Below are 16,041 nucleotides of genomic sequence, written 5' to 3'. Positions count from 1 at the left end.
AGATTGTAACACAGGCCTGTTCAAATGATCAAGGAACCGCGATCAACTGCCACACAGCTTCTAACTGAGCCTTTATACGCAAAGGTATGACAGTTTTGACTCACACCAACTGTCGCCAACTCATTGGAATAGCAGCATGATAGGAAACCAAACGTACTGCTGAAAGAGACTTGAGAAAGAGACTCAACTTGGCAAAACACACAGTTATTGGGTGACAAGCTTTTGGGACAATCTCAAGTGGACAGAGGAGAACAAATTAAAGCTCAAAATGTACAGATAACAAGAAAAGCCTTAAAAGGAAAGAACATGGTCCCCACAGCCAAACATGCGGAAGGTTCAGTATATTCTTTTGGTAGCTTTGCTGCCTCCAGCACTGGATGTCTTGAAGGTTTCAGGATAAACAAATATGTTTTTAATGCAATTTTGGACCACTTGTCAGTAAACTGTGTCTCCATCAAAGGCCAGCTGAATGCTTGAAAAAGCAATGAATGCTTGAAAAAGCACACAGGAATGCTTTAAGGCAATTCCAGCAATGGGTCCAGATCTAAATCTTATTCTAAACCAGTGGAGAGATCTCAAAGCACCAGTATACACCCAAAATAATGAGCCTTAATGATTATGTAAAATGTATACATTTCAGCAGTTTAATATCTAAGCATACCTTTTTAACTGTATTATTCAACATTGTTAACGACATACATGATTTCTAAAGAAATGAAATGCCTCTCAAACCGATGTAGGTTAATGTTCATTGAAAATACAGTGGGGAGAACAAGTATTTGATGCACTGCCGATTTTGCAAGTTTTCCCACTTACAAAGCATAAAGAAGTCTGTAATTTTTATCATAGGTACTCTTCAACTGTGAGTGACGGAATCTAAAACAAAAATCCAGAAAATCACATTGTATGATTTTTAAGTAATTAATTTGCATTTTATTGTACGACAGTATTTGATATATCAGAAAAGCAGAACTTAATATTTGGTACAGAAACCTTTGTTTGCAATTACAGAGATCATACGTTTCCTGTAGTTCTTGACCAGGTTTGCACACACTGCAGCAGGGATTTTGGCCCACTCCTCCATATAGACCTTCTCCAGATCCTTCAGGTTACGGGGCTGTCGCTGGGCAATAAGGACTGTCAGCTCCCTCCAAAAATGTTCTATTGGGGTCAGGTCTGGAGACTAGCTAGGCCACTCCAGGACCTTGAGATGCTTCTTACGGAGTCACTCCTTACTTGCCCTGGCTGTGTGTTTCGGGTCGTTGTCATGCTGGAAGACCCAGCCACGACCCATCTTCAATGCTCTTACTGAGGGAAGGAGGTTGTTGGCCAAGATCTCGCGATACATGGCCCCATCCATCCTCCCCTCAATACGGTGGAGTCGTCCTGTCCCCTTTGCAGAAAAGCATCCCCAAAGAATGAAGTTTCCACCTCCATGCTTCACGGTTGGGATGGTGTTCTTGGGGTTGTACTCATCCTTCTTCTTCCTCCAAACATGGCGAGTGGAGTTTAGGCCAAAAAGCTCTATTTTTGTCTCATCAGACCACATGACCTTCTCCCATTCCTCCTCTGGATCATCCAGATGGTCATTGGCAAACTTGAGAGGGGCCTGAACATGTGATGGCTTGAGCAGGGGGACCTTGTGTGTGCTGCAGGATTTCAATCCATGACGGGGTAGTGCGTTACTAATGGTTTTCTTTGAGACTGTGGTTCCAGCTCTCTTCAGGTCATTGACCAGGTTCTGCCGTGTAGTTCTGGGCTGATCCCTCACCTTCCAAATTTGAATTATCTTAAGAAATAATAAAATACAAAGCAGAACTATTTGTAACGATCATAGTTTTGAAGTATGGCATGGTAGAAAAACACATCTTATGACACTTGGCGAATAGGTGGTCAGAGTTTACTCTACTGTATTTAATAGACACATGCATCAGTCGCATATTTGTGGCATCAACTCATTTGTTTTACCAAATCAGTCAATATGGTCGTTAAAATTCCCGAATTCCAGCCGTATTGAATAGCGGACAGCACGATCCTGTCAGTTTACACATAGCTTCAAGTGCTCTTAAAACACATCTTCCCCTACCTTTTGCTGATTTAAGACAATAAAGGTTTACAATATAAATGTCCAGCTGTATGTCTCAAATCGGTCAATCAAACTATACAACACATTGTTCTGTTCATGCCTCTCACTCGTCCCAATTTATTAAAAGTAAGCATTCTTAAAACATCCCGATTCCGTGATGGCTAGTGAAAGAAATAGCCAATCAACCCTGGCCTCAGTGTGACTTGGGTGACTACTTCCTTACAGACCTCCAAATCCAGAGCAGTAGTCGGTAGGATATGTTATCTTCCACTACAACACTATGGTAGGGGAATACATGCTGTACTATTGGCTGTCTCTGTGCATTTTCTGGAGGCCAAATAATAATTAGGAAGATCTGACAAACCATTGATAAGACTTCATTGGGCAATGGATTTGGGAGAAGAGAAAGCATCCCAGTTTAGGTAGAAAAGGGGACCAGAAATAGTGTTATGTTTGGAAATAATTAGCACCCTGGGTAACTGCAGGTATTGTAATGCGAATAATGTAAAACATAATTGTGAACATGTACAACACATTTCAAGGCCCTGTTGATAGCATAGCTAAAATAACTTGTTTTCATCTGCTGATTTAATGACATATTCTGGCCAGAAAAGGTATTTAACCTGCTAGTAGTGCTGACTAGAAATGGCTTTTAGGAAAATCATGTCTGTCGCTTGAGATTGATCATTTAGTAGCATTTTTAGCAAGATGGGCTAAATGATTTGCATTTACTTCTAGGCATAGCCATATAGCTTGTTTTACAATAAGCTAACTGAAAATAAGCTAATTGAACCCATCCTCTATGTGCACAGTACAAAACATAAGCTAAACAGTTGCTGACAAAGCACAAAGACAATTAATTCTCACTATGTCACAAAACAACAATTTGAATCTGAATGAAAATGACGTTGCCAAACTAGGCTAAAAAGTCAAGGGATTTTCAGAAGGAAGTGAGAGACAGTTGAGTGAGTGTTCTGTGATACAAGCATGAACCCATCCTGATTGTGTTTGGATATGCATGAGACGAGGTAAGATAGCAGACAACATCACTATTTAATATTTAAGAACAGGAATAGTAAACAAAAAAACAAAAACCCAAGTTCCCTGATTATATTGCTACAGTGGGTCTGTTATTTTGGAGTGCTGTAGATGTATTCAGTGTGCACCCCCAGCTGCCAAAAAAACATGTTACACAGTACTGAATAATAACTGGTAGAAAAGTATTATTATTGGGTTTGACAGTAAAACATCAGGCAGTTAGGGGCTGTTATACAAGAACAAGAACTATTAATATAAGCACACCCTTTAGTGTATGATATAGTGCACATTGATAAATAATAACATCATTGATTTACCTTTATTATACCACGCAAGTCAGATAAGAAAATATTTCGATTTAAAATGATGGCCTTGCAGAAATGGAAAAAGGCCTCCTGTGGGGAAAAAGTTGTCTATTTCTACATGATAAAATGATTGGTCACTGACAACCAAACTCATCTCTTCTCATAATTTAATCAGTGCACCCAATCCATAGATAGGCCTAGTTAACTACACCATAATATCAAAATTATCGGATAATCGTCATCAAGACCACCACAGATTATGGATTATTTGTGTTTATACCTTTCTGTTCCATGGTCAAAAAGACTCCACATAACAGCCTTGGAGCACTCCTATGGAGGACCAAACCTGCCAATATTAGAAATAAATAGACGTATCAATAAATACATTTATAAATAAAAATATTATAAATGTATTAATCAATATTATGTAAGTCCTTGATCATAAATTTCTGTATTTATTCATTTTTATATTAATTTCCATTATCTTATATTTTGGTGTACAGTGATTTTGTACATTTGCCCACTGTCAAAGAAATTATCAGTTCATAATTTTAATGGTAGGTTTATTTGAACAGTGAGAGAGAGACTAACAACAACAAAAATCAAGAAAAACGCATGTCAACATTTTTATAAATTGATTAGCATTTTAATGAGTGAAATAAGTACTTGATCCCCTTTCAATCAGTAAGATTTCGGTCTCCCAGGGGTCTTTTATACAGGTAACAAGCTGAGATTAGGAGCACACTCTTAAAGGGAGTACTAGACCTACACAAAGCTGGAATGGGCTACAAAACCATCACCAAGCAGCTTGGTGTGAAGGTGACAACAGTTGGTGCGATTATTCGCAAATGGAAGACAATCAATCTTCCTCGGTCTGGGGCTCCATGCAAGATCTCACGATCTCAAGATCTCAAGAGTTGCAATGATCATGAGAACGGTGAGGAATCAGCCCAGAACTACACAGGAAGATCTTGTCAATGATCTCAAGGCAGCTGGGACCGTAGTCACAAAGAAAACAATTGTTAACACTACGCCATGAAGGACAGAAATCCTGCAGCGCCCGCAAGGTCTCCGTGCTCAAGAAAGCACATGTACAGGTCCATCTGAAGTTTACCAATGAACATCTGAATGATTCAGAGAAGAACTGGGTGAAAGTGTTGTGGTCAGATGAGACCAAAATCAAGCTCTTTGGCATCAACTCAACTTGCCGTGTTTGGAGGAGGAACACTGCCTATGATCCAAAGAACACCATCCCCACTTTCAAACATGGACTTGGAAACATTATGCTTTGGGGGGGGGGGGGGGGGGTTCTGCTAAGGGCCATGTACCGTCACATCTTGGGTGAGAACCTCCTTCCTTTAGCCAGGGCATTGAAAATGGGTGGTGGATGGGTATTCCAGCATGACAATGACCCAAAACACATGGCCAAGCCAACAAAGGAGTGGCTCAAGAAGAAGCACATTTAGGTCCTGGAGTGGCCTAACCAGTCTCCAGACCTTAATCCCATAGAAGATCTTTGGAGGGTGCTGAAGGTTTGAGTTGCCAAAAGTCAGCCTCAAAACCTTAATAACATGGAGAAGATCTGCAAAGAGGAGTGGGACAAAATCCTTCCTAAGATGCAAACCTGGTGGCCAACTACAAGAAACGTCTGACCTCTGTGATTGCCAACATGGGTTTTGCCACCAAGTACTAAGTCATGTTTTGCAGAGGGGTCCAATAGTTATTTCACTCATTAAAATGAAAATGTTCTCCCAATCCCATTGTATGACCTTGTGCCACCGCTACAACAGTCCCTGTGGAGTCGGGAAATCGCCACAGACCTCCAAAATCTTTCCAATCAGCAGGTCTGCTTTTCACCCATACCCTTAACCAGCAAGTCAATGTGAGCCAACACGTTGGAGGAAACGCTCCCTCACATTGCCTTATGCATGGCCAGGTCAGAGGCACCAGACCCACCAGAGACATTGCTGGAACTCAGCGGCACAAGGTTATCCTCTATGCCGATTACCTTCCCCCAGGCGATGCCAGCCCAATATGCACCGCCCTACCGGACACCCGGCCACAATCGGCATTTGAAACTATACCTGCATGTATTGACATCTGAGAGATGTTAGACCTGCTTCTCTTGGCTTGCAAAATAAATAATTTTGTCCTTGAAGACACCGATCCAGTTCTCGGTCAGTTTCTCAGAGTAGTTTGGGTTCAAAATTGAGACGTCCTTAGCAATCTGGAAAACAGACAATGAAACGTTTTTTTCCATTGCAAGTAGACAAATGTATGCCTAATATTTGTAAAACATTTACACTCACCATGCCTGGAGTCTACACCAGATGTGGATATTCTTTAACTATCTCCTTGACTGTCTTTGCCCCGTTCTCTCTTGTCCACTCTGGATCTGCCCTCTGGATCACGGTCTGCTTCAAATATTTGGCAACTTGGCTTGCCGGGCAGATGTTGTTCTTATGCCACTCTGTCATCTGGACTGCCCTCTCAGCACACACGCTGGATTCTGTTGTAAATATATATATACAGTGCTATTTGTATTTTTTCAGTTGGTAAAATATATTAGCCTTTTACCATGGCGTACCTGGCAAGTTCTGGCTACAGCTTAAGCCTGGTGTGCTGTTTGTTGTGTCACCAGGGTAGGGTCGCTGGCTTCCTTTGTGAAGCCTCTTTCGGACATTTCAAAGACATTCCTCCGGTAAGCGTGTGGATGGTCTGTGGTGTCGAGCTGAATGGTACCAGGCCTCCTAGAAGAGCGTAAGAATTCTGTATTGTGTTTGAGAGAACATATTCACAAATACACACAGATTCTGTTTCTAATCATTCAAAGCTACGTTTGTTTTGTAACATATTATGTTTTTGATGTCATTGAGAAATTACTTTGTGTCATTACCCAGGAGATCTTTGAGGCATGTAAACTCTGCAACTAATGATGTTGCTAAGTTACATTTTGTGACTGAAGTTGGACTGAAAACAAAACCACACATAATCATAATGTTTTAGATTCCGTCACTCACAGTTGAAAAGTACCTATGATAAAAATGACAGGCTTCTACATGCTTAGTAAGAGGGAAAACCTGCAAAATCAGCAGTGTATCAAATATTTTTTCTCCCCACTGTAGCTCTAGGATAATGCAGCATTAAGTGGTATTTAGGCTTCAAATGCCTCATTGGTTAGAGCTAAAAAAAAAAAAAAAGGCAATGGTGTTCCTGGATAAGGCCACCTAAGAAGATGGCTGCTTCTTTTGTCAGTGCTGGAGAAAAGATTATCTCCATGCAACTCAACAACAAAGGGTGTAGCTCCCAGTATTTGCTGCCCTCTGGAATTAAGTCTCCAAACAAAAGAGGCAGCATTCTTAACAGGCACCACGTCTACATTGCTGTCTGCCTAAGGGCTCCATCTGGGTTTTTCAGCTATTGTACTTTGATGCTAGACGACTTGTCACTGTCACTAAAACCATGGACAAAACTGGTAAGTCTATAGTTGACCTGATCTAGGGTACTGTGTTTTTCCTCAATGAGGGAATTGAGGACTAGTTTGGTTTCATACCACACAATCCCCTCCAAAACGTTATGCATTACATCTGGGGTCCCATTGTCAGTAACATTATAATAATGCAACTTGTTCAGCATGCTCTCTCTCTTCAGGCCTGTCTCAGTGGGATTATTTCGTTCCAGGTCTGACTTATAGTTATCTTGATTACGTAACAACGAAACCTCAACGGTCTGCATCCTCAAGGCTTGTTTATGCACACGGCATATATTTGGCACACACTGTTCGCTGTTCGCTAGAATAGCACTGAGTCCCGGATTATCACCACAATCCCGGGCCAGTCCAATCTACATAGTGACTTTGAATTTAGCAGTGAGTACATGGATACCATTTATTTCCAAATCTTTGATTTCCTCCACAATTGGCTCCAAGATAGCATCTATTCCATACATTTTGGCATCATCCGACTTATACACAGCCAGTAAAAAGTGAGCGCTTAGATTGAAGAGAAGCTCTGGTGGCAAGCATTCTACAGTGAAATAGATTAAACCCAATTTATAGCGGTCTTAGAGCCAAGAGGATTCACCATCTCACAGTCATCATCTGGAAAAAGGGCATTTGTTTTAAACATTGTGCCATCTCGCAAATCCTGGAGCGCATTAAATTCCTTCTTCTTCCACTCTAGGATTTCCTCCATGGTACCTGGAAGTGGGAGCTTTGAGTAAGGCCCACTGAAAGCTGTCCCTGACAGCCACCTGCTTATGAGTCCCGGAATCTGACTGTCTCTGTTGGTTGTATGAGAATCCAGGGAGAGCCTGCTCCACTGGTTGGCCCAAATATCCTGACTGAACAGAGCACTTCATTTACTCATACTCAGTCTCAAGACCCCGGAATAGCCCCGCTGTGGCTGCAAACTACTGGTTCAACTCCTGACACTCAGGAGTGTCACTGAGACCAATATTCTTCAAAAATAGTCCTGTTCTGCAGATTACCCACTATGTCATGAACAAGGCTTGATGTTTGCTAAACCACCATGTGTATAGATGATAACATCTGAGATGATTTAGCCCTTAACTTTGCCAAGAACGGTGCCACCTCATCCCATTACCCTTCCTCCAGTTCCATCTATTCTCTCTCCTGCTCAGAAAGAGCCACATCCATACATGGGGGTCTGCTGACCTCCCAGGTAGCTCAGCAATGCTACCAGTTTCCTCTGCCCCACTATCAACCTGTATATTATGCTGAAGCAAGTGCCTTTAAATACCAGATGTAGCCAAATGTCCGGAAACATCCAGCCTGAAAACATTGAAAGTGTGTTTCCTGGTCAATCTGCTCATCTATAAAAGAGAGTGAGGTGGTATAAGAAAAGGTTTTACTTGTGTTTCTTGATTTACCAACATACTTTGATGGGAGATGGATGTTTTCTTTAGCAAAGACATGAAAGCAGATCAAGTTAAAGGGTGGGAACTCTGAGTTGATAAATGCAAGCCGGCAACCAGAGGGTTTCCCGTTTGAAACTTGCCAGTGGGGAAATGTACATAGAGTAATCTGGTTAGTATCTACTACTGTTCTGCCCTTGATTAAGGGAATTCTACAATAAAGTCCCCATGTGCTACTTTCAGCCTGTCATGAGTTATGTGTCAGGTTGGTCACTGTGACAGGTGGTGTGTAGCTCAGTGAAACATGTACTTTAAAATTCCTCTAAACATGTAATTTTACTGTAACTTTACATTTTGTTTGCTAAGTTAGCTAACGCGTCATATGACAAAGGAAGTATATAATCACATATGTATCAAATGAATAGCAGTTCTCAGATTTTCTCGTCAAATTTTCCCTCAGACACTTGCCGCCTTCTCGAGTCGAACTTGGATTCACGTGAGGTGGGCAGGAGAATTAACCCATTGGCTGAGTGAAATATTAAGTAACCAACCTTAATAACCGAGCATCAACATCCCAACACTGCACTTTTTACCGAAAACAACCCAACTATTGACCCAATGCCTGCCACCCAGCACCTGGGTAATTCAAAAAACCCAGCATTTTTTTTTTTTGAGTTTATGGAAATTCATATAAAAATAAATACAGAAATGAATGATCAAGGAATTTAATAAATAGGGAAATAATCCTGATTCATTCATTGTATATATATATATATAAATATACACTCACCTAAAAGATTATTAGGAACACCATACTAATACTGTGTTTGACCCCCTTTCGCCTTCAGAACTGCCTTAATTCTATGTGGCATTGATTCAACAAGGTGCTGAAAGCAATCCATAGAAATGTTGGCCCATATTGATAGGATAGCATCTTGCAGTTGATGGAGATTTGTGGGATGCACATCCAGGGCACGAAGCTCCCATTCCACCACATCCCAAAGATGCTCTATTGGGTTGAGATCTGGTGACTGTGGGGGCCATTTCAGTACAGTGAACTCATTGTCATGTTCAAGAAACCAATTTGAAATGCTTCGAGCTTTGTGACATAGTGCATTATTCTGCTGGAAGTAGCCATCAGAGGATGGGTACATGGTGGTCATAAAGGGATGGACATGGTCAGAAACAATGTTTAGGTAGGCCGTGGCATTTAAACGATGCCCAATTGGCACTAAGGGGCCTAAAGTGTGCCCAGAAAACATCCCCCACACCATTACACCACCACCACCAGCCTGCACAGTGGTAACAAGGCATGATTGATCCATGTTGTCATTCTGTTTACAACCAAATTCTGACTCTACCATCTGAATGTCTCAACAGAAATCGAGACTCATCAGACCAGGCAACATTCTTCCAGTCTTCAACTGTCCAATTTTGGTGAACTCGTGCAAATTGTAGCCTCTTTTTCCTATTTGTAGTGGAGATGAGTGGTACCCGGTGGGGTCTTCTGCTGTTGTAGCCCATCCGCCTCAAGTTTGTGCGTGTTGTGGCTTCACAAATGCTTTGCTGCATACCTCGGTTGTAACAAGTGGTTATTTCAGTCAAAGTTGCTCTTCTATCAGCTTGAATCAGTCGACCCATTCTCCTCTGACCTCTAGCATCAACAAGGCATTTTCGCCCACAGGACTGCCACATACTGGATGTTTTTCCCTTTTCACACCATTCTTTGTAAACCCTAGGAATGGTTGTGTGTGAAAATCCCAGTAATTGAGCAGATTGTGAAATACTCAGACCAGCCCGTCTGGCACCAACAACCATGCCACACTCAAAATTGCTTAAATTACCTTTCTTTCCCATTCTGACATTCAGTTTGGAGTTCAGGAGATTGTCTTGACCAGGAACACACCCCTAAATGCATAGAAGCAACTGCCATGTGATTGGTTGATTAGATAATTGCATTAATGAGAAATTGAACAGGTGTTCCTAATAATCCTTTAGGTGAGTGTATACACTCACCTAAAGGAATATTAGGAACACCTGTTCAATTTATTATTTGAACAGGTGGGATTTTCACACACAACCATTTCTACATTTATTTATTAATTAATGTATGTATATTTTTGGCAGGTTTGGTCCTCCATACACTCCTACCCTGAGCTGAGTGACCTGCTGCTTTAAAAAATACAAATGCATCTGATTGACTTTTAGACATTATTTATACTGTTAGCTAACTATCAGTATTCCACCACAGCTAGTGAATACATGCCCTTTTGATGGCCCTGTTGCCACATACTGGATGATGCGACTTTGCAATAAGCTGAATTGTTTTTTTATTAGATACATTTCAGTTATTTTTTATCACTATGTTGGTCAAACTCTAAAGTTTAATATTCATTAAGACAGAACCTCATCCGTCAATTTACATGCAGGTCCCAAACGGTAACAGATAAGAGTCGCCATGTCCCGGACATGGATCCAAAAGTCCTGGATCCATGCGGATCTGGCACAAATAAAGCACTGCCTACAACCTTTCTAACAATGTTTCTATAAAACAGAAATGTAGAATATCCTGGATATTTAAGATCACTGACAAACATAAACAAAACCACATGCCAAAATGATAATTCATTATAAAAGAGGCAGAATGTCAAATTATAGTATTAAATGTGATGTCATCCTTCTTCTCTTAGCTTGGTTATGGCCAATATCCTGAGATGGAGAGCTACTATGCTATTTCTAACCGGTAAGAAATTAAATCAATAAAATGTGAAAATGTTAATGTTAGGTGAAATCGCTTGAACAGGTGTGTTGACTGTTTTACTAAACAAGTTACACTTTGCAATCAATATCTGTTAGATTGATTCCTAATATTCACACTAGAATATTGTATGTCTCTGAAAGAATTAGACGACAATGGGTAAGTCAATAAAGGTTTGATGAGTCCATAAAATGCTAGCTCCAAGTTGGTAATGGTCCATAGCTCAAGCATTATTACTGACTTATATATATTGGTTAAAATCTTGTAGTCAGCTGACTAGTCATAAATGTAAAAGATAACAATGAAAAAAAATGTATCCGCTCTCATGGATATACACAATTATTACTATGAAAGGGCCAACTTAATAGATTTGTTTGTAGGGAATCAAAAGCTTAGCAGTTGGGTGATCACACGCAAAACATTCCAATAAATCTAATTAGATATATTAATGTAATTATTCAAAGTCCATCACAACTATGAATAATTAATGAAAGAACTACCATTCCAAAATGTCCATTGGGAATCCAGATCATACAGGTTTATTTAATAATCTCCATTCCTTAAACAGTATTAACGGCAACAACAACTATACTGTCTGCCACAACAACCGCAGAGGCTGCCACAACAACCGCAGAGGCTGTCCAAACAATCTTAGAGGGTGTTGGAACAACCACTGAGAGTGTCACAACAACCGCAGTGTCTGCCACAACAACCGCAGAGGCTTTCAAAACAACCACAGAGGCTTTAACCACAAACACAGAGGCCGTCCCAACAACCACATTGGCCGCCCCAACAACCACATTGGCCGCCCCAACAACCACATTGGCCGTCCCAACAACCACATCGGCAGTCCCAACAACCACAGAGGCCATCCCAACAACCACATTGGCCGTCCAAACAACCACATTGGCCGTCCAAACAACCATATTGGCCGTCCCAACAACCACAGAGGCCGTCTCAACAACCACATTGGCCGTCCCAACAACCACAGAGGCCGTCTCAACAACCACAGAGGCCGTCTCAACAACCACAGAGGCCGTCTCAATAATCACAGAGGCCGTCCCAACAACCACATTTACCGTCCCAACAACCACATTGGCCGTCCCAACAACCACATTGGCTGTCCCAACAACCACAGAGGCGGTCCCAACAACCACATTGGCCGTACCAACAACCACAGAGGCCATCCCAACAACCACATTGGCCGTCCAAACAACCACATTGGCCGTCCCAACAACCACAGAGGCCGTCTCAACAATCACAGAGGCCGTCTCAACAATCACAGAGGCCGTCTCAACAATCACAGAGGCCATCCCAACAACCACATTGACCGTCCCAACAACCACAGAGGCCGTCCAAACAACCACATTGGCCGTCCCAACAACCACAGAGGCCGTCTCAACAATCACAGAGGCCGTCTCAACAATCACAGAGGCCGTCCCAACAACCACATTGGCCGTCCAAACAACCACATTGGCCGTCCCAACAACCACAGAGGCCATCCCAACAACCACAGAGGCCGTCTCAACAACCACATTGGCCGTCCCAACAACCACATTGGCCGTACCAACAACCACAGAGGCCGGCCCAACAACCACATTGGCCGTCCCAACAACCACATTGGGCGTACCAACAACCACAGAGGCCGGCCCAACAACCACATTGGCCGTCTCAACAACCACATTGGCCGTCCCAACAACCACATTGGCCGTCCCAACAACCACAGAGGCCATCCCAACAACCACATTGGCCGTCCAAACAACCACAGAGGCCGTCTCAACAACCACAGAGGCCATCCCAACAACCACATTGGCCGTCCAAACAACCACAGAGGCCGTCTCAACAACCACAGAGGCCATCCCAACAACCACATTGGCCGTCCCAACAACCACATTGGCTGTCCCAACAACCACAGAGGCCGTCTCAACAACCACAGAGGCCGTCTCAACAATCACAGAGGCCGTCTCAACAACCACAGAGGCCGTCTCAACAACCACATTGACCGTCCCAACAACCACATTGGCCGTCCCAACAACCACATTGGCCGTCCCAACAACCACAGAGGCCGTCCCAACAACCACAGAGGCCGTCTCAACAACCACAGAGGCCGTCTCAACAACCACAGAGGCCGTCCCAACAACCACATTTACCGTCCCAACAACCACATTGGCCGTCCCAACAACCACATTGGCTGTCCCAACAACCACAGAGGCGGTCCCAACAACCACAGAGGCCGTCTCAACAACCACAGAGGCCATCCCAACAACCACATTGGCCGTCCAAACAACCACATTGGCCGTCCAAACAACCACAGAGGCCATCCCAACAACCACATTGGCCGTCCAAACAACCACATTGGCCGTCCCAACAACCACAGAGACCGTCCCAACAACCACAGAGGCCGTCCCAACAACCACATTGGCCGTCCCAATAACCACAAAGGCCGTCCAAACAACCACATTGACCGTCCCAACAACCACAGAGGCCATCCCAACAACCACATTGGCCGTCCCAACAACCACATTGGCCGTCCAAACAACCACATTGGCTGTCCCAACAACCACAGAGGCCGTCTCAACAATCACAGAGGCCGTCTCAATAATCACAGAGGCCGTCCAAACAACCACATTTACCGTCCCAACAACCACAGAGGCCATCCCAACAACCACAGAGGCCATCCCAACAACCACATTGGCCGTCCAAACAACCACATTGGCCGTCCCAACAACCACAGAGGCCGTCCCAACAACCACAGAGGCCGTCTCAACAACCACATTGGCCGTCTCAACAACCACAGAGGCCATCCCAACAACCACATTGGCTGTCCAAACAGCCACATTGGCCGTCCCAAAAACCACATTGGCCGTCCCAACAACCACATTGGCCGTCCCAACAACCACAGAGGCCGTCTCAACAACCACAGAGGCCGTCTCAACAACCACATTGACCGTCCCAACAACCACAGAGGCCATCCCAACAACCACATTGGCCGTCCAAACAACCACAGAGGCCATCCCAACAACCACATTGGCCGTCTCAACAACCACATTGGCCGTCCCAACAACCACATTGGCCGTCCCAACAACCACAGAGGCCGTCTCAACAATCACAGAGGCCGTCCCAACAACCACATTTACCGTCCCAACAACCACAGAGGCCATCCCAACAACCACATTGGCCGTCTCAACAACCACATTGGCCGTCCAAACAACCACAGAGGCCGTCCCAACAACCACAGAGGCCATCCCAACAACCACATTGGCCGTCCCAACAACCACAGAGGCCGTCCCAACAACCACAGAGGCTGCAAACAGAACAACCACAATAGATACAACAACAACAGCCATGGCTAGAACAGCTGCACCTACAGCAACAACTGCAACTACCTTTGCAGCTTCTTCAAACACAGTAACATCATCCACAATTTCTCCCAAAACAGCAAGTGAGGCACCTACCACCACACATGCTGCTATGAAAAGCTCTTTATGTACATGCTGTTGTGCACCCACATTTTTTAGCACAGGGAATGACAGTTACATACATAAAATGTTTAAAACAAAGTAATACATGTTATTGCAATATTTTCTTCTGTTAAGGTGGGACTACCATTAACACCACAGCACCAACTTCAGCATCTCCACCTTCAGCAGCCACTGCCTCAGGAGTCAACACCTTGACAACCACAATAGTGATTTCAGTTTGGTTACCAATAATCTTCCCCGTGCTACAAGGACAATCACTTACACACTAATGCATAAGTGAGAAAAATATTAATATTACTTTGAGGATAAGAAGGAATTAATTCAGGTAAAATCAGGTGTGCTTTTTTCTTTCTCTCTCATCTGGGTTTACACAATTTAAGTGTCTCAAGTAATGTAAGTATTAATTAATTAGTATTTCATAGTGATACATTTTTATATAATTTTTATATTCAAACTTTTCAAAGCATTTTTGTACATTCTAAGATATTGCTGTGAAGAGTTTCATAATTTTTTAAATCATCTACTGAATCCACATTTTAGGTAATAACGGAGATAGTTTCAAAAACACTTATGCCATTTTTCACAGACTCTCCACATGCTTCCTTTCTCTTTGACCCCTCAAATCTCTGCAGACTTTGATCCTTGTAATGCAATGTATACTCTATTTACTTATTAAATTAATCTGTGACATTATTCATTGACACCCTGGAGTGTAATCTATGAAATAGGTGAAAACGGGTTTATGAAAACGGGTTTCACCAGTGCATGCAAACATATCACATCACAATAATCTAGCAGGGACCTAAAACTGACTTGGATAATTTCAAGTATTTGATTCAAAGACAGAATAGTTTTTTTCTATTCAAGAAATATATATTTTTTCATTTAACCAAGAAGATTTTAGGTATACTTTCAAAATAATTCACAACCAATGTGCATTGATAGTACTATGTCCAGGCGGATATCTGTCTAGAATGCAGTTGATAAAAAGAACAGAACCATACATGTACATTTTTGCAATGCAATTTCTAATTGGACATTTAGCTGATATGTTGTTTCTTTATAAGGAAATTGACAGGAGAAACTGTTAAAACTTAACATCCAGTAACACCACTAAGATAAACTTTGACTTTTGATCAAAGCTCACAAAATCGGTATTTACTGTATTGCTTTATAGTAGTTAATGTAGGGTATAATGTATCAGAATGTTGATTTATGGTGTGACAGGTGGGCGGGACCTCCGGTTTGTAGGGTGGGACTTCCAGTATGACGTATGTTAGGGTGGGACTTCCTGTATGACGTTTGTTAGGGTGGGACTTCCTGTATGACTTCCTGTATGACGTTTGTTAGGGTGGGACTTCCTGTATGACATGTGTTAGGGTGGGACTTCCTGTATGACGTGTGTACGGGCGGGACATCAGGAGTGACGTACGAATGTCCGGTGACTTTGTAATTTATGATTACATTGATGTGTCAGTGTTTGATGTTTTACAACGC

This window comes from Esox lucius, chromosome 25 (assembly GCF_011004845.1).
Source record: "Esox lucius isolate fEsoLuc1 chromosome 25, fEsoLuc1.pri, whole genome shotgun sequence".
Taxonomy (NCBI): domain Eukaryota; kingdom Metazoa; phylum Chordata; class Actinopteri; order Esociformes; family Esocidae; genus Esox; species Esox lucius.
Note: the sequence above shows the minus strand (reverse complement) of the source record.